General features: G+C 44.4%; 1 protein-coding gene across 9 annotated transcripts in view; it reads left to right on the forward strand.

Moving 5' to 3' along the window:
- PKNOX2 (PBX/knotted 1 homeobox 2) overlaps nt 1-20,106 on the forward strand; it is a 439,557-nt gene that overhangs the window by 12,795 nt on the left and 406,656 nt on the right. Inside the window, exon 1 of one of the 9 annotated variants that reach the window (XM_053367524.1) lies at nt 5,426-5,542. The exons of 6 other annotated variants lie outside the window; for them this stretch is intronic. The gene's annotated coding sequence lies outside the window, so the exon portion shown is untranslated. Of the gene's footprint in view, nt 1-5,425; nt 5,543-15,196; nt 15,270-18,258; nt 18,420-20,106 lie in introns of those variants that run through there. 2 more of the 9 variants (XM_053367522.1, XM_053367523.1) reach the window with 2 other exon arrangements.

Below are 20,106 nucleotides of genomic sequence, written 5' to 3' on the forward strand. Positions count from 1 at the left end.
ATCGCTATGCAGTGAAAGCAGCAATCCCTCTTGCTGTTCTGGCTTCTGGGATAGCTGCACAGCCTGCATTCGCTCCATAAGATGCACACACATTTCCCCTTACTTTTTAGGAGGGAAAAAGTGAGTCTTATAGAGCAAAAAATATGGTAATTCCATTATGATCTGGCTGTGATCTGTCCAGGAAGTGTGATTTGGTTCAATTCACCTGAGAATGCAAACTACTATGTGCCTGCATGGGTGTGTAAATTTCATGTCACATCCCTGAAATGTATCCTAAACTATTTTCTCCTAAGGGGTAAAATTTTCAGTCTCCTTCATAGCAAAATAGTAGCAGAAGCTAGAAAATATTGGCTTGATGCCTTAAAATGTATGAGTGAGGGGTCGACTTCTTTTTAAAAAGAGAGAGAGAAAGAAATGTAATTATGCAGGTATCTCTCTCTCTCAAATCAGAAGTAAACTTTTTTTGAGGGTGGGAAGAATCAGGGAGCTGCTGCTGACACGTTTTGCAGGTTTCTACAATGAAGCACAATTTATAAATAGTTTTTGCAGAGGCATTAACATAATTACGGCTGTCGGGAGTTCGGCTTTAGCAGAGCTTGCTTGCAAAGGGTTGCCTTGTGGAGATGCCGATGTCTGTCCGTCTCTCTCTCTCTCTCTCTCTCTCTCTCTCTCTCTCTCTCTCTCTCTCTCTGTGTGTGTGTGTGTGTGTGTGTTGTTTGGACTGCAGCAGAGCTGGCTTTCCTCGGTATCTGGTTACATGAACCTTCCACGAAGGACCTTTACACTAAGACCTATCTCACTAAAAACATATCCCTCCATGTAACAAGAAACCCAAAACCAAGCAGGATATTTTAAAACCGAAGCAATGAAGATTAGATTAACTCTCCTCCAAACTGGTCTCTTCTGTTATTATTTTTGGCTGGAATGTGGATGAAGGCAGCTGGCTCCAACGAGGGTCAGGAGAGTCAGTTTGGGTTTCAAATGTGGGGTGGGAAAGTGGGGCTTTCTCCCTTTGTTTCTTTTGGGGGACGAAAGGGGAAAATGACAAGGATGGGTCTCTGTGTTCCTTGCATCAATAACTGGGCACAAAAGGTAAAAAAAAAGTTAAGGACCCCTGGACGGTTAAGTCCAGTCAAAGGCGACTATGGGGTTGCAGCACTCATCTCGCTTTCAGGCCCAGGGAACCAGCATTTGTCCACAGACAGCTTTCCGGGTCATGTGGCCAGCATGACTAAACTGGTTCTGGTGCAACAGGACACTGTGACGGAAACCAGAGGGCACAGAAACACCGTTTACCTTCCCGCCGCAGTGGTACCTATTTATCTACTTGCACTGGCGTGCTTTTGAACTGCTAGGTTGGCAGGAGCTGGGACAGAGCAACGGGAGCTCACTCCGTTGTGGGGATTCGAACTGCCAACCTTCCGACCGGCAAGCCCAAGAGGCTCAGAAATTTAGACCACAGCGCCACCTGCGTCCCTATAAACTGGGCACAACACACCTTCTGGCTGGGCCTCTTCAAGCTTTCCTGCCAGCAGCACTCCAAGCGGGGTGGGATCTGCCCATTTCTCACTGTGCCCCAGAGCAATGTCTGTGCTCTGCCTCCACTGTCATAGGCTATATGTCCCTAAATATCAGTTGCTGGGAGCCACAACTATTGTTGCACTTAGGTGCTATCATAGAATCAAAGAACTGGAGAATTGGAAGGGACTCCAAGTGTCATCTAGTTCAAATGCAGGAATCTCAACTAAAGCATCCATGACAGATGGCCACCCAACCTCTGCTTAAAAACCTCCAAAGAAGGATAGTCCACAACCTCTCAAGGAAGTCCATTCTACTATCTGACAGCTCTTACCATCAGAAAGTTCTTCATGATGTTTAGGCGGAATCTCCTGTCTTGTAACTTGAATCTTCCAGAGCAGGAGAAAACAAGCTTGCTCCATCTTCCATGTGACATCCCTTTAGATATTTGAAGGTCTTGGTCTCCTCTTTTCCAGGCTTCCAACTTTCCATAGGCATCTGGTTAGCTACTGGGAGAATGGGATACTGGACTAGCTGGGCCATTGATGGTTCAAATGGCTCTTCTTATATTCCTAACATGGTTTCATTGGAAAACATCTTGGAAATTTTGAAATGGAGGTTGACACAGCCAGCTGACCCATATGGAGGGCCTTCAGTGCTAGTGGGTCCTGCTGTAGGGGTCCTGAGCCCCTGGTCGTGACCCTGGCATGGTTCAAGGCCAGATTGGTAGAAGAGAAAGTTCTGCATGACAATCTTGTGCAGTAATGCTTTAGCGGGAAAGAGTTCTGACATTGTTACGGCATTTGTACCCTACTTCCCCTCCAAATTGCTCCAGTTGAAGTGTATCCCCTCCTTCCGCCATCCCATTCCATCTTCTCAACAACCCTGTGAGGTAGGTTAGGCTGAGAGATGGTGACTGGCTCAAGTCAGCTAGTGAACTTAATGGCTGAGTCAGGATTTGAAACGTTATCTCCTAGCCCAAAACACTAACAGCTCCATCACTCTCACTCTCATCTTACTGATACCCAGTGCCTTTTTTTCTTGGAAAAATGGTGTTGGTACTCACCAGGTTCATAGCAACCCACCTGCTACTGCCACTGGCCTTTTCACAGGGGGGGGGGTCCATGGGAACCCCCCCAAATGTCTGCCACCCAATGGGCTGACCAGGCAGCCAGGCAGCCACCCGTCCTGTCCTGTCCCTTCATAGCAGGTGGGCCGCACTGCACCTGTGCTGCTGTCTGACTGCACATGCGCAGGCTTGCGGAGGCTGCATCCCCCTTCCCCCCGTAAAGTAAAAGGTAAAGGGACCCCGACCATTAGGTCCAGCCGTGACCGACTCTGGGGTTGCGGCGCTCATCTCGCTTTATTGGCCAAGGGAGCCAGCGTACAGCTTCCGGGTCATGTGGCCAGCATGACTAAGCCGCTTCTGGCAAAACAGAGCAGCGCACGGAAACGCCGTTTACCTTCCTGCTGGAGTGGTACCTATTTATCTACTTGCACTTTGATGTGCTTTCGAACTGCTAGGTTGGCAGGAGCTGGGACTGAGCAATGGGAGCTCACCCCGTCGCGGGGATTCGAACCGCCAACCTTCTGATCAGCAAGTCCTAGGCTCTGTGGTTTAACCCACAGCACCACCCGCATCCCTCCCCCCCGTACCCCAGACTTATTGTTTTTGCCTCCTTCCATGCCCCACCCACCACCACTGCCACTGGCTAAAGAGTGGGAAAGTAGTGCGCATGCGTGACAGCCAGGTGCCTGCGCTGTGGGTGCCTCTGAAGCCTTGCTCTGTTGCATGGCTGGAAACTGCAAGTGGATAAAAGCATTGATGCTTGCCTTGCCACCTAATCAACCTTTTCTTAGGAACTGGGAGCATGGAATGGGGGAGGCAATAGTTGAATCATAGAGTTGGAAGAGACCACGAGGGTCGTCACAAGATTTGGGGCAGGGGGCAGAAAGCTGATGGTACTGAGTACTGTTGAGCGCTGCCAGAAAAAGAAGAAGCTGATACCTAAAATTTGTTGTAGCACTGTAGAATGAAGACACTCCAAAGTGTTGAAAGTACCCTTGTATTCATTCTGATTCCTTTCTGGCCTTTTTAGTAGTGGTAGTCTCAAAAATAGTTTTATTGATGCACCCAAGCCAGGTTTTGATTCCTTTGTGGTTGTCTTTAAAAGTTACAGCCAACTTTAAGAATCTCTTTATGGTATGCAGCTGATGGAAGTTGTCCATCAAAGCTTATGCAGCAATAAATCTGTTGGTCTTTAAGATGACACAGGACACCCTTGGCATGGCGATCTCTCTCTCTCTCTCTTTCGGAAAAGAAAATACCTGTGTTTGCTTTTGTGACTTGTGTTAAGGTTCTTCTTCCCCGAGGTTGATGGCATAGGCCTATAGAATTAACAGACTGCCTTGTTAAAAATTGGTTGCACGAGAAATTCCTGCATCATGACACCCCTTGTCAAGGGACACACTTTATTTCCAAAAAGCGAGATTGGCGTTTTTGTTTTGTTTTTAATCCAATAACAAACAAATGGCACACTGCTTTTAGTGTTGCCACCTTATGGATATTCTGGCAGTACTACGGGTCCCAGCTCTGCTGAACTCTCCTGTCTATACCAGGGGAGGACAGATTTCAGGTGTGTGGGATCTGCCTTGTGTTTTGTTGGACCCCAAGATCCACCAACAGGTAAAGGTAAAGGGACCCCTGATCATTAGGTCCAGTCATGGCCGACTCTGGGGTTGCGGTGCTCATCTCGCTCTATTGGCCTAGGGAGCTGGTGTACAGCTTCCAGGTCATGTGGCCAGCATGACTAAGCCGCTTCTGGTGAACCAGAGCAGTGCACGGAAATGCCGTTTACCTTCCCGCTGGAGTGGTACCTATTTATCTACTTGCATTATGACGTGCTTTCGAACTGCTAGGTTGGCAGGAGCTGGGACCGAACAACGGGAGCTCACCCCATCGCGGGGATTCGAACCGCCGACCTTCTGATTGGCAAGTCCTAGGCTCTGTGGTTTAACCCACAGCGCCACCCGTGTCCCTTATCCACCAACAGGAGCGAGGTGCAAAAGGCAAACACTTGGCATGAATTGGTGCCTCTTCACAGCTGGTGAACATCAGGGTTTGGGCACTTCAGTTTGTTCTGAAAAAGTAAGTACTATTAAAAGTCGAGCAATTCTGGAAGCACGCAAACCTCTCTGCTGTATGCCTTGGGAGGTAATAATGTGAAAGCTGGTCCAAAATGCTGTGGCTGGACTCTGCCAGCGCATAACATTGGTGCTTAAAAGCTCACACTGGCTGCCCACATGTTACCAGTCTATGATCAAGGTTTTGGTGTTAATTTTACAAGGCCCTTAACAAGTTGGGTCCAGGGTATCTTAAGGACTGCCTGATCCCTTGTACCTCTACCTGATCGCTAAGATCTTTGGGGGAGTCTCTGTTGATCGTCTCCCAGGGCACAGCTGCATGGCTGACCAGGAGACATACTTTCAGTCGGGTGAGCCCAAGGCTGTGGAATTCCCTCCTAACTGAGATTAGACAAGCACTCTCCTTTCTGACCTACAGACTCATGACAAAGAGCTTCCTTATTCCAGCAGACATTTTAAGGCAGTTTTGCTGTTCTTACGGAGTATTTTTAATTGTTCTTATTTCCTGTATGTGTTTTTTCTAAAAAAAATTTTTGTTTATGTACACTGCTTGGAAATTCTGACTTTGCAGCGATATATAAATATCCAAAATGAATAGATGAAATATTAAGGGTGGGGGAAGGAATGAAATCACTTCTAAAGCAATTTGTCCGTTCATACAGCTACTTAAGGAGATGGCAGCTCCTAAGACTATAGAGATCTGATTCTCTTCTTAGCAAAATTCGCAGCTATTTGTTACCTCTTGCTTAACACTGTTGTTCAGGAAAGAGCCTCGGGGCAGTGTGTGTTTGAAGAGAGAGACTTTCAAAGCAGGGACACTATCTACTGGGAATGCCAGTGCCCAGGAAAGATGTCAACGTGGCGGTTGGAAAACATTCATGTAGTTTTTATGCAAATAAAGGCCGTACCTAGTTTGCATAGTCTGAGAATTAGCTCAGGCTGCAGATTAAACCTGGTCCTGTACCAACTTCCTTTGGTGATGTGGGATGCAAGTGGCCCAGTTCTCTAAGGCAGTTCGTCTTCAATGGCTAATCTGTGATTCATTTCCACTCTAGAAGTTGGGAAGTTAGCAAGGCAAGAGAAAGTTAGGACATGCTGGATTGCATCCAACCAACCTACTCAGAGTAGACCCATTGAAACGAATGGGGCGAAGTTAGCCCTGTCTATTAATTTGAGTGGGGTCTGCTGTAGCATATGACTCTCATTGGATACAACCCATTGACTTCCTCCTTTGCTAGAAAGAGAGAATTAGCCAGTAATGGGCAAACATCCCTTGGGTCAATATGAAGTGAATTCATTCTGCAGAGCCTAATCATTTGAAAAAGAAAGAAAGAAAGAACGAAAGAAAGAACCCCTTGCGAATAACTTCACTTTCTCCCAGCCCAGTTTGGCCCATTGAATTTCCAATGAAATTGCATGTGTAACAAGGTCTGAATGCTCTGCGGTGTCCCCGGCACAAAGCGCATGTATTTTTGTCACCTGCCTATTATTGCATTTATATCTCACCTCTTTCCCAAGGAGGTCAAGCAGCCACACACAGCTCCCCACTCCCCATGTTATTTGCACAACACTCCTGTGAGGTAGTTTCGGACGAGATAGAGTGTGGCTTGGACCCCTGTCAACCGATGAACGTCATAGCATAGTGGAGAGTCTAAGCCTGAAGGCAAAGAAACCAGTAACAGGCAAAGCCAGGACCGGTGACTGTTTCGCCTCCATTCTATGATTCTACTACTTTCCTCTTTGCTGAGTTCTGCAAGAGCAAAGGAGGGATAATAATAATAATAATAATAATAATAATAATAATAATAATAATAATAATAATAAAATTTATATATATCCCACCCTCCCCAGCTGAAGCCGGGCTCAAAGTGGTTAACAACAATAAAAATCTGTCCATTTTGGTTTCTCTCGGTTTTTCATTTTTCCAATCTTTAGTTTGGTTCACCTTATTTCTACATCAGCTTGCCATTTTTTAAAATAAAAAAAACCTCCCCATGACACTTCACCATCCTTTTAGTACTAATTTCCCCTAATACGCAACGTTCACCTGCACTTTTGCCTAATATATGTGTTTCTGTGAATCAGTTTCCCCCGGATGTGATGCATTTTTTTGTATGTTGTTTCGCTAATATGTGTATTTTCACACACACTTTACCCAAGTTTAGGCTTGTGTGTGTGTAAATGTTGCTGGGCTGGAGAAGTGCATTGCAAAATTCAGAGATTCACAAATTTTGAAGGTGGGCTGTGTTTTGGTTCTTGTATTGTTTCACAAAGTGTGACTTAGGTGCAATTTGCCTTAAAATGCAGACTGAATTGAATTTCTCTTCCATCCTTAACTGGGGCTGAGAAGCTGGAAGCTGGCAGGCAGTGCCACCTCTTTGATCAGCCGCAAGTAATAATAATTGTTATGTACTGAAGTTCTCACCCTGGGCCAGCAGGGGGATACTGTAGATAGTTTTCACTCAGGTCCACATATGCAAATAAGGGATTGAAAGTGACGTTCAGTGATTGGATAGCTGCAGAAAGTTGTTACAGTTGCGTTGTACTGGAGCTCTATATAAGCAGGCTGGCTGAACCCTTCAGTTCAGTTCTGTTCTGGCCTGTGAATAAACAAGAGCTGTTTGAAGAATCACTGTTTCGTCTGAAATGTTCACCCACAACTTAACAATAATAATATAATAATAATTTATTATTTATATCCCACCCATCTGGCTGGGTTTCCCCAGCCACTCTGGGAAGTTTCCAACAGAATATTAAAATACAATAGTCTATTAAACATTAAAAGCTTTCCTAAACAGGGCTGCCTTCAGATGTCTTCTAAAAGTCTGGTAGTTGTTTTTCTCTTTGACATCTGGTGGGAGGGCGTTCCACAGGGCGGGTGCCACGACTGAGAAGGCCCTCTGCCTGGTTCCCTGTAACTTGGCTTCTCGCAGGGAGGGAACCGCCAGAAGGCCCTCAGAGCTGGACCTCAGTGTCAGGGCAGAATGATGCGGGTGGAGACGCTCCTTCAGGTATACTGGTAAGAAGGCAGGCAAAGGAAAGCTGTCTGAAAGCTGGTTGAGGTTGCGGGGGCACTGTGTCCCACCCCCAATAGGCCAACCTGCCTGGTCCAACACTCGCAAACATTCCACTGCCTTGACTCATTTTTGCTAGGGCACCTTAACATCCATGCTAAGGGCTCAGGTACCCTGGGAAAATTATATTTCCCTGTTCGCCAGACTTTGAAGGAAGAGAAAGGAATTGCTTGATGAATGCAGAGGGGGAGGCAAGGGAGAGGCTGCTGCTTCCTGGCTGTCAAGCTCCATGTCTCAGTACCTCCATTATTAATGATATGATAGCTGCCAGAAGCTACTTCTGCATGTAAGAAAGCAAACTTCCTCCTCAGCCAGTAAAAGCATCCTTTTTACCCTTCCGTAAGTGCTAAGACCATGACTTATGCAGCAAGCTGAATTTTTGACTATGGCAAGGTGGAAGAAATGGATTAACATTAAGAACCGGACATCTCGCCGGATTAAATATTTAATGTTAAAGTGTGATGGGCAGAGTTTCAAGGAGTGATGTGCCGGAGCCTGCAAAGCGTATGGTTGTTGTTTTTTTTCTCCATCTGCTGCTGCTGTGGAATTTCCCAATAGCTGCAGAATAATGGTCTGTTGCAGTGCAGATGTCAGGAGGCGACGCGGCTCAAATCAAAATGTGATCTATTGCAAGAAGCCTCGGCTCCAGGACTATCATGTGCAGGAGGAGACAGCAGCTGTCTTCTGTTATTACTCATACAACGGAAAGTTGGGCCCAGCTCTCAAAGCTGGTCATATTAAATGTCAGCGGGGAAAGGATACTGCTATGTGCTCGAAAAAATGTCATCTCTTTAATCTTCGCCCGCATCCAGCAAGCGATTGGGCCCCGTTCGCTTATTTTCCTTGCACTCTTGCCAATGCATGTAGCAGGTTGGAGGCTGCCTATCTGAGGAACGCTGCCAAGATTGTCTGCTGAAGTATAACTTGTGTGCGAACAGAGGGAATGGCCAGTTAGGAAGTACAGGAGAACGGAGATTCTTGTTCTGTTTGTCCATTTTGCTCATAGTTCTGGAAGTACAACAGCAGAGATCATTCGGCTGGTAAAATAAGGGGTGGAGGTGTTGCATAGCATGATCTTTGCAGAGGTAACTCGTGTTGTGATTGACTGTTTGAGGGGAGTTTCCCTCTGTATGTTTGTTTGAATGTCTCCCTGCTATGTGCAAAGCCAGACTTAGGACAGACATAATCACCTGTTGCTTTCTTATTATACACTGGTTTTGTTCAGTTTTGCTCAATAAAGTGTTATCGGGATTTCTTTTCTCCCTGGGCTCCATCTGCGTTAATTAAATGACATTGCAAATGTTGTAGAGAGCACTGTGAAGATGCTGTAGTTGGGCAGATCCGGCAGGAGGAGTGGTCTGCATTGTGTGCAGGATTTGCTTGGTTCTGTATACTTGCAGAATGCATGTTTTTCAAACGCTGTGTGATCTGTGAATTTGGGAGAAACCTTTGCCAGGTGTGTTCCCAAATAGAAGAAGAAGAAGAGTTTGGATTTGATATCCTGCTTTATCACTACCCTAAGGAGTCTCAAAGCGGCTAACAATCGCCTTTCTATTCCTCCCCCACAACAAAACACTCTGTGAGGCGAGTGAGGCTGAGAGACTTCAGAGAAGTGTGACTGGCCCAAGGTCGCCCAGCAGCTGCATGTTGAGGAGCGGAGACGCGAACCTGGTTCCCCAGATTACAAGTCTACCACTCTTAACCACTACACCACACTGGCTCTCATGATTAAAATAGTTCTTTTAATCATGCAGATGAAAATGTTGTGTGAAACATCCCTTGTGAAAAGTGTAAGAGTCAGTGAATTGGGCTGGAAACATGCATAAGAAGTCATTGAGGCAAGTCCTATAATCATCTGAGTCAACAATGTAGAATCTGTGGTCCTCAAGATGTTGCTTCCATTAACCCTACAGTTGGCCCTGCTGGCTGGGGCCAATGGCAGTTGGTGTCCAACAACTTCTGGAGGATCACAGATTGTGGTCTGAGCAAATGGATGATTAAGATGTAGTCCTAGGACAGCAAGAATGCAATTCCTTTCTGATGTTAGTGTTCTATGCCATACACACACAGAGCAGAACAACCAGTGTGGTTTAGTTCTTACAGTGTTGGGCTAGGATCTAGGAGATCAAGGTTTGAAATCTTACTCAGCCAAGAAGCTCATTGAGTGACCTCGGGCCGGTCAACATCTCTCAGCTTCGCCTCCCTCTCTGGGTTGTTGTGAAGATAATATGGAAAAGGAGAGAACGACGTGCTCAGCCTCCTTGGATCAAAGCTTCATGAGGTGTTGGGGGCTGCACAAAATGAGGTTGGGGGCCACATTCTGCTCCCTGGCTGCTGGTTGGCCACCTGTGTTTAGGTTGCTGGTATCTGAAAAATTAAAAACTGCTTTTGAAAGAGCATTACCCAGAAATGGTTTTCTGTGTTAGCATATTTTAAAAGATAAAGAAGCAGATTTAGGCTCTTCGCCGCCTTATATAGAATTGCCCTCACACTGATCTTGCTTGGAAATAAAGACAATAGCGTGAAATATTATTGATTGGATTTCTTGTCCACCTTTCACCATAAAGATCCAGGGTGGGTTACAGCAATTTAAAATTCAATATTTAAAGCAAATTACTGTCACAGGACTAGGGTGGGTCCTGAAAATATATATCCTCTTGGCTGCCCAAGGCTGAGGGTCTGAGGCTGCTCATATGGAAATAATGCAGACCAAACTTCTTCATTCGTGTGTGTGTGTTTCAGCCAGACCCTCCAAGTTGGAGAGTGGTTCCTTAGACACAATGAACTGCATAAAGAGAAAGAGGTTCTGCAAAGTTGGGGTAACTTCCTGGGTCCCCTTTGGAAACTGGGAACCATAGGAAGTCCCAGAGACTCTTTGGTCCCAGAGCTCCATGGGAATCTGATTATGAAGGTGTATAGAAATAAGGGACCCCTCTTTTCCGAGGTTGAACACTGTTGTGCTGGAAGGAGAGGTAATGCCGTGGGCACAGTCCACGTTCCTTTATCCAGTAAATCTCAGGCTGGTTTGGGGGGGGGGTGCCTGGAATGGAAAGTCATTGGGCTAGTTGGAAATGGCTCTAGGGATCCAGCAGATGGCAACCTTCACTCTGATTCAACAGGAGACCTGTCACATGCCAGCCACACAGAAGACGATCTAGAATAAATAACTGCCCTCTTTCCATCCTTCCACCCCTTCTGGCTCCCCTGCTCTGTGCTGTTCAAGGTGTCGCCCTTCTAGGACATAACTGAATACAGTGGTACCTTGGTAGTCAAACGGCTTGGCTCCCAAACAAATCGGCTCCCAAACGCCGCAAACCTGAAAGTCAGTGTTCCAATTTGCCAACGTTTTTTAGAAGCCAAACATCCGGTGCGGCTTCCGATTGAGTGCAGGAAGCTCCTGCAGCCAATTGGAGGCTTCGCCTTGGTTTCTGAACAGTTTCGGGAGTCGAACGGACTCCCAGAATGAATTAAGTTTGAAAACCAAGGTACCACTGTACCAAGGCTGTCCATGGTCACTTCTAATGGCTTTCTGCCCCTTTCTTCAACCAGTGTTTAACTGTTTCCATTGCACTAACCATTTCCTTCCTGGGTCTTTTTTCTTTTCTTTTTCCTTTTCGATAACAATTTATTGATTTTCCAAAAATAACAAAACAAAAAACAACAACAGAAAAAAGGAAAAATATCATAAGCAGATTAAACCATAACGTTTTTGCTCGACTTCCCTCCACTCCCCCTCTTGGTTCCATTATAATATACTTGTTTATGCACGTCCATAAAACCTTATATACATAACAATCCAATTTTAAAACCTTCTTCATCTTATTACAAGTGACTTTTAGAAGTTATACTAATGTAAAAGTCTGTACACAAATCTTAAGAAATATGCATTGAGCAATTGTCCTTTTTTGTAATGATATATCCTGCATATTTTGCCAATCTTCTTTATCTTCTTCTTTATCTTCCTTGGTTGAGGCTTCTTCCTTCCCTGAGGGCTGGCTGGTCTTGGCCTGGCATCCAGTCTCGCATATCAGAACAGAGTCTTTCGTTCAAACAATCCATCAAGTCCTTTACATCTCAATATCATAACTTCAATTTTTTAAAACAACCATCATTTTCCACATTTTCTTCAAATCTTTATATGTCTTTTCCCAGGCCTTTTTGGCAATTTTACATTGCCACCACATAGGGCAGCATCTTAAACCCTTTGCCCTCCCTTCTTGTTTCTTCTCTGACACAGTCAAAGCCTCCCAAATCATTTCCCATCTTTATCAGTCAGGTCCTCCCATATCATTTCACATGAAATTCCATTTTTGTCTTTGACTATTTTTACTTTCCCAGGTATTTTCCTCAGCCCTCGTTTGTCTACCAGTCCCACCTTGGTGCTTTGTGCTTTCACCTCTTTTAATTGTCTCGCAGCCTCTGAAATTTCCTTTTCTTTTTCTGTGTCTGGTTTCCAGCGTGGAACCTGCCTAGCGGAAAGAATGTCTCTTGCAGATCCAATGCTGCTTCTGTCTCTACCCCAGAAGCAGGTGCGTTCCATACATGGGAGAATCACGTTTGGCTGCCAGTTTAAATATAGGCATATCTCTCTGTGTCTGCATGCGCACATCTATATAGGGATCGCTAATTTGCACTTCTGTTGGAAAAGGTGGCAGACATTCAAAATGACGTGATACATGTTTTGGTAGTGGGAGTGGTGGTGAATGTGGAGGGGTGCTGGAAATCAGCTGTGGTCCCAGTGAGCGGCTAGAGCAGTGATGGCCAAACTTGGCCCTCCAGCTGTATTGGGACTACAATTCCCATCATCCCTGACCACTGGTCCTGTTAGCTAGGGATGATAGGAGTTGCAGTCCTGGAGGGCCAAGTTTGGCCATCTCTGGGCTAGAGGATCCAAGCTGAAAGTTGTCTGCACTCATCCCAGGGTCTCCTGCTTCTTGTTTACTTTTGCTTTCAGCAGAGATGGGAGACCTCTGCCCTGGCATCCTAATGTGCCCCTTCCCCAGGCCTCACTACATGGTCCTTGGAACTATTCCCTAGGTCACATTTCTTACCAGCTTTGGACGCTCCTTGAGTGTTTTTGTGTGGTTGGAACAAGCCTCTGAACTCTTATAGCACTGCTTGCCCGCATGGATGGCAGATAGAGAAGGGTGTGTGCAGAAAAATAGCGGGCTGTACGACGGTAAAAATAATATTTGTTGCTCCTCTCATTCTTTCGTTTAGCTCAGGAGTCAGCAAACTTTTTCAGCAGGGGGCCGGTCCACTGTTCCTCAGACCTTGGCGGGGGGGGGCAGACTATATTCTGAAAAAAAATATACAGTGGTACCTTGCAAGATGAAATTAATTCGTTCTGCGAGTTTTTTCGTCTTGCGAATTTTTCGTCTTACGAAGCAAAAAAAAAGTTTTTTTTTAAAAAGTTTAAAAATCACCAAAGTGTACAGTACTGTACATACCTCTTCAAGCAATGTACCCTGGGTATTAACGGTTTTAAGAAAAAGGAAACAAACTTGCAAGATGTTTTCGTCTTGCGAAGCAAGCCCATAGGGAAATTTGTCTTCTGAAGCAACTCAAAAAACGAAAAACTCTTTCGTCTTGCGAGTTTTTCGTCTTACGAGGCATTCGTCTTGCGAGGTACCACTGTATGAATGAATTCCTATGCCCCATAAATAACCCAGAGATGCATTTTAAATAAAAGCACACATTCTACTCATGTAAAAACACACTGATTCCCGGACTGTCCACGGGCCGGATTGAGAAGGCGATTGGGCCGCATCCGGCCCCCAGGCCTTAGTTTGCCTACCCATGGTCTAGCCCCATCCGCCATTGGCCCATAGGAACTTGTGAAGAAGGAGATGCAGCCCTTTGGCTGGAAAAGGTTCCCTAGCCTTAGCTGTGCAGCTTTCTCTCTGAAAGGCTTCCTAAATTGGCACATGCAATTTTTATGCAGATTTGTGCCCTAGGCCTTTTGAGGATCCAGCAGCGATCTGGACAGGATGGAATGTGGCTAAAAGACTAACAGACTGAACCACTGGAAGCAATGAAATTAGACTCTTGTGTCTTCTGTACACTTAGTTAATGCCTCTTGGGTGTGCTACTGAAAGTGAAGGTCACTGTTTTTTCTCTCCTTTGAAACCCTGCCCTGGTATATGCATTTTTCCTCCCCCTTTTGGCACACTAAAATGCATAGCATCAAATTGCAGGGAGTGTTAGAACTGAAATTGTATGCACAACTCTAAAAATGATATTTAGGAATGGTATCAAAGTTGGATTTGGGGGGTTTGGGCCACAGCATTCCATGTTGTCCATTTTCCCTCAGCCCGTTCCAAATGGGCCCCCTCTCCCTCAGGAAGTCATGTCCAACCAAAAGGCATTAGGTTTTACTGGGTTTCAGGTCTGGCTACTGCTGCTCAAAGTTTATGATAGCATCCAGGCACATTGAGCACCAAATTAATGTAGCTGCCATGTTTTACCATGGCAGCATTTGGCTTGCCAAACGTAGATAAACATTACAACTATATCATACGCTTAAAGCACATGGCTTTCCTTAAAGAATCCTGGGAATTGTAGTTTAGCTTTCATAGAGCTCCAGTTCCCAGGATCCTTAACAAACTACAGTTCCCAGGGTTCTTTGGGGGAAGCCACATGCTTCAAATGTATGGAATGGATGGTTGCATGCCTTTGATGTAGTTTCCTTCATTGACAAATTACTGACATTGTGATGGAAACCTTGTGGTTTGCTGACTAGTACTTCTGATGGCCTACAAGCAAGGCATTTATTCCTTTAATAATGTGCTGGCCCAAACAAACAAAAAAACCCCATTTAAATATCTATTTTCTCACTTAAATACTGGATAAAGTTCTTTTCTATGGAGTGGCATTTTCAACACCAGCTGTTCCAAGGTAACGTTCAAATCTCATGTAACCTACAACAGAAGGATCATTTCTATGTTTTGTCCACTTAGAGATTTTTTAAAAATTTTCACTGTTGTTAAAAAGAACGTTACTAAACAACAGAACAAACAAGAAAAACATTTCAGTGCTTTTCTCAATAGTGAACAAGTTATGGACCAACATTTACTGTACCTAACTTTCCTTGAAATTTTTATTCAGAATCCACTGAACTTTATCCTTTAACTCAATTGTCTTTGTTCCTGTTGTTGATTTAAAAAATTTCCCTGGTTTTTTCCGAATGTCTTAAACCCCTTCTTAGCTGACAGCAGCAGATGACTTCATTGCCTTGCTAAAACCCCTTTTTATATTTGAATTACTTATTGCAGGAGAGAATATGCTCGCTGCTAATGTGCAAGTCTGTTTGGCACCTTCTGATTTCTCCAGACTTTCCAGTTCAGGAGAGCTGAGAATGTTGTTCTTTCCCTTTTATTTACATTTTGGGGATGTTTCCTTTAAAGAGGAATTTGTAAATCTTAGGAATGTAGCTGCGCTCTCTCTCTCTCTCTCTGTCTGTCTGAAGCAGCAGAATTCTCTCTTGAAAATGTCAGCAAACATTTAAGTCAGCTTAGACGGATATCCCCATGAGTGAGCCTTATTTGTCAATTACAATTCCATGAGAGATGCCAGTTGCTGTTGCTGCCTCTATACTAAATGTACTTGAGAATATGGGGATAATTTTCTGATGTCTTTGTTTTTCAGCGCTGCTTGCCTCGTGACAGAACTCACTGTCCTTACAGATAAAGGAATGCTGCAAAATCTGTACAGTGGTACCTCAGGTTACATACACTTCAGGTTACAGAGTCCGCTAACCCAGAAATATTACCTCAGGTTAAGAACTTTGCTTCAGGATGAGAACAGAAATTGTGCGGCAGCAGCGGGAGGCCCCATAAGCTAAAGTGGTACCTCAGGTTAAGAACGGACCTCAGGAACGAATTAAGTACTTAACCCGAGGTACCACTGTATAGTTATTTTGATGCTGTAGATACAGGGAAATATGAATCTTCATGTTTAAGAGGATGTTTCTAATCCATAGCAATTGCCTTTTGCAACATGAATTCCTCGGTGTTAGGCTTAAACACCAGAGGTGATTGGAAAGGGGGAAGGTAGGCATTACTAGATTTGAATACAGTGGTACCTCGGGTTAAGAACTTATTGTAATTCGTTCTGGAGGTCCGTTCTTAACCTGAAGCTGTTCTTAACCTGAGGTACCACTTTAGCTAATGGGGCCTCCCGCTGCCGCTGCACCTCCGCCACACGATTTCTGTTCTCACCCTGAAGCAAAGTTCTTAACCCGAGGTACTATTTCTGGGTTAGCGGAGTCTGTAACCTGAAGCGTCTGTAACCTGAAGCGTCTGTAACCCGAGGTACCACTGTATTCCATATCACAGAGATATTTGTTGGTCAAGAGTAGGGATGGGAAATTTTGTCAGTTTCGATTTCTCCAAGTTCCTCATTTTTGTGGTCTTAAAGTTTACTTCTCTAGCATCCGTTTGGGATTTTGTTTTGTTTCAAAAATGAAGTCCTCATGAAAACTGCATCCATATTTTAATCTGAATGTTTGCAAGCGATTTAACTGAATACAATGTAGTTCTGAATGTCATTTCCACTATCCTATGACATTTTATGCACAATATGCCCTTAATATAGGCATCTTTGCACACTTTACCTGGCTGGATTGCTGCGTTGCAAAATTCAGAGAAGAATTCGAAGGATGGTTTTGTTTTGGTTCGCATACTGTTGTGGGAAGTGAGAATTAGGTAGGTTCGTCTTTAAATGAGACCTTATCCCCCTTTTATCCCCCTTCCCCTGCCAGGAGAAAATTCATGTGTTTGGTACTGCTGCACTGGAGTGCAGAAGAAGTTGAGTTTGGGTTCTTTCTGCATGGCAGCTGTAAACCATACCATAGTGTAATGGTCTACAACAGGGGTGGCTAACACCCTCCAGATTTTGTTGGACTTCAGTTTCAATCAGCTCTGAGAAGCATAGCCCATGTACAAGAATGATGGGAGTTGTAGTCCCACAATATCTGGAGGGCCACAGATCTTACGCCCCTAGTCAATAAGATCTTCAATACTGCCAAATTTCAAGAGCAGTCTAACCTGAATGTGAACATCAGTGCATGGTCTGGGAAAAGTACAGGCAGGTTATTTTGCTTCCTTCTCCACTATTGGCAAACTTGATCTTAAGATTGGTTGGCTGTTTCCATTCACAGCTGCCACGGAGATGTGTATGTGTAATAGCTTTCTCCATGGTCAGCTTCCAACTCTGGAATGATATCTTTGGTACAGCTGCACTGGAGTGCAGAAGAATCTTGGGAGCTTCTTTTGTGGCATAGTTCTACTATGGAACGGGCACCTGGTTAGCCACCGTGAGAATAGGATGCTGGACTAGACGGGCCATTGGCTGGATCCACTAGGCTCTTCTTATGTTCTTCTCTCCCCCTAGAGATATTTCTGTTGGCCTTATTGTTGGCCTTCAGACATGGAAGACGTTTTTGGTTATCTAGGTTTTTGTAGTTTGATAACAGGATGATATTGACTTCTCAGCAGCAGTGTTTGGAAGAGTGTTTTAAGGAGCTGTTAAAATTCCCTTTTAATGTTGTGTTTTATATTATGGTTTGTGATATGATGTTTATATGTATGTTATAAATATAACTATATTTATACTATATTTATATAACTATGTTATAAATATAACTATATTTATAGCTTTCCTAAATGAAATAAGTAAAATAATACTCATACTTGGCAGCCCAAGAGAGAGAGAGAACTGTATTTTTGTCTCTATAAGACGCACCAGACCACAAGACGCACCTAATTTTTGGAGGAGGAAAACAAGAAAAAAATATATTCTGAATCTCAGAAGCCAGAACAGCAAGAGGGATTGCTGCGCAGTGAAAGCAGCAATCCCTCTTGCTGTTCTGGCTTCTGTGATAGCTGCGCAGCCTGCATTCGCTCCATAAGACGCACACACATTTCCCCTTACTTTTTAGGAGAGAAAAAGTGAGTCTTATAGAGCAAAAAATACGGTACTTCTTTTTTGTCAACAGGGTTGTAGCCAATGTTTGTCCTATTCAGAGTAGACCCATTAGCACTAATGCATCTAAGCTACTCATGCTTACGCATTCCAATGGGTCTACTCTGAGTATATCTAACATTGGTACAACCCTTAATTTAATTTATGGAGCTCACTGCTACAATACTCAATACTCAATACTCAAACCAATCTGCCCCTTCCCAGTGCTGACAGTCAGCTGGACAGAGAGTTAATCCTTTCTGTTACACATTGTACATATTCCCTAAAGTTTTCTGAAATCTGACGTGTATGGCGGAAATACCATACAATCCAGATTAGAGTCCATGTCCTCAGGAACTAGAAAATGCAAGAGGGTCCTTGAATGTTGCAGATCTGGGGCTAAAGGGTTATTGTGTGTGATTTCCAGGTAGGCATTAAAAAAAACAGCCTTCAGAATTTAAGTAGCTATTACACAATTGAGGCCTCTAATTCTATTCCCTTCTGCTTTCATTGTGTTTTGTCCACTTTAACCACAGATGTTATAAGCAACGTGCGCTGCCTATTGCATTCCTGCTGCTGCATAATGCGCTCCTAATACAGCATTATGAATAGTTTGCTGATGACGGCAACTTTTCTGTACAAGAAAATCAGACTGCAGGATGAGAGCTCAGATTGAATTATTCTGCTCCAGGACATGAAAGACTGTGATTTTATAGCCAGGTTGGTCCTTTTCCCCCTGTAGAACGTTGACCCCCTGCTGATCCCTGACGTTTTCTATTTTTATACTCACTCGGGAGATCATCCTTTTCAACACTTGATGACTGGAGCTTGTTGTCATGGAGCAGGAGAATCCGTTTAATGCGTGGCTCTCTTGGGCTGAGCAGAACGCTTCCAAGAATGCCATTCAGCCATTTCATGTTTTGCGCTCTTTTCATTTGTGTCTCTTATTTTTGAGCGAGGTGGGAAACCAGTCACTTGTACAGTAAATGTTAATTTAGGGTTCGGGAGCATGTGACCCTTCAGTTGTTTCTGGACACACAACTCCTCTCAACTCTGGCCATTGGACATGCTGTCTGGGGAGCTGATGGGAGTTGGAGTCATATTGAGGGCCACAGGTCCCCCATCCCTGTGACAAACTACAATTTGCCAGATTGAGATTGTTAGGCCCTATCTGCAGTATACATGTAAAGCAGTATCATACCACTTTAATTGGCCATGGCATTTTGCAAAGTATTCTGGGGACGGTAGTTTCTTAAGGGTCCTTAGAGTTGTTAAAGGTAAAGGTAAAGGGACCCCTGACTATTAGGTCCAGTCACAGACAACTCTGGGGTTGCAGCGCTCATCTCGCTTTATTGGCTGAGGGAGCTGGCATACTCGCTTCTCTGTGTGTGTGTGTATGTATGTATGTATGTATGTATGTATGTATGTTGTGTTGTGTGCGCACACATTGCCAAAGAGCAATGCAACATACCACAATACCCATTTTGTGAGGACGAGCATGTAGGCTCCCTTGAACTTAGTGGTGCTTATGTCTGCCTGCATGGATTCAACTTGTAAAGCACACAGAAGATCTTTATTCAGCTAAAACACAACCTTTAGCTGTCTTGCAAAGAAGAATTTGCTGTTTAACTGGAAGCATGAATTTGGAGCCCCGTTAAAGGGAAAGAGAGCTGCGATGTCACCCACTTGGTTATTTTCTGTGTATTCAGAACTCCTCTGTACTAACCTGCCACAAGGAAATGTGAAAGCCTCAATGCTGCTTAACCTGGCACTCTGGCAGGAAATGTTTGGAGCTGTGTTCCCCTGCACTTCTCCCTCGTTGTGCCACTCCATGCGCAGTGATGTACAATTCATGTGCAGATAGGCATGATAGTATTTGCAAAAGTACTCATTGTGCAAATTAATACTTTCCCTGCAGCTGTAAATTGCCATGCCACGCTCCCCATCCAGATTGAGAGAGGAATATTTAACCCTTTGCTTCCCATCCAGAATATGCCCCTTATTATATAGTTGCTATTTGCAAGGGAAATTGCTATTGTAGACAGCAAACGGGAGTGACCTTCTCACAGCAAACAGCAGTTAGGAGGGAAATCTGGATTGGGACCACGGCAGGGGCAAAGGGCCTCCCTCTCCCCCAGATTGTTTTTTTTTGGGGGGGAGGGTTGTCCTGTGACCTCTGTTTAAATAAAGCAACCAACTATTGGTCCTCAGAGTTTCTCATTTTTCAAATCTTAAATTCTGTTCTCCACATTTTGCAGCAATTCACGATTTTATTCTATTTCTTTTAACAAACCCTCATGAAAAGGCATCAGCCTACTAGTATGAACTTCTGCTAACAGATACATGCTTAGACAGTGGTACTTCGGGTTACAGACGCTTCAGGTTACAGACTCCGCTAACCCAGAAA

This window comes from Podarcis raffonei, chromosome 15 (assembly GCF_027172205.1).
Source record: "Podarcis raffonei isolate rPodRaf1 chromosome 15, rPodRaf1.pri, whole genome shotgun sequence".
Classification (NCBI taxonomy): Eukaryota; Metazoa; Chordata; class Lepidosauria; order Squamata; family Lacertidae; genus Podarcis; species Podarcis raffonei.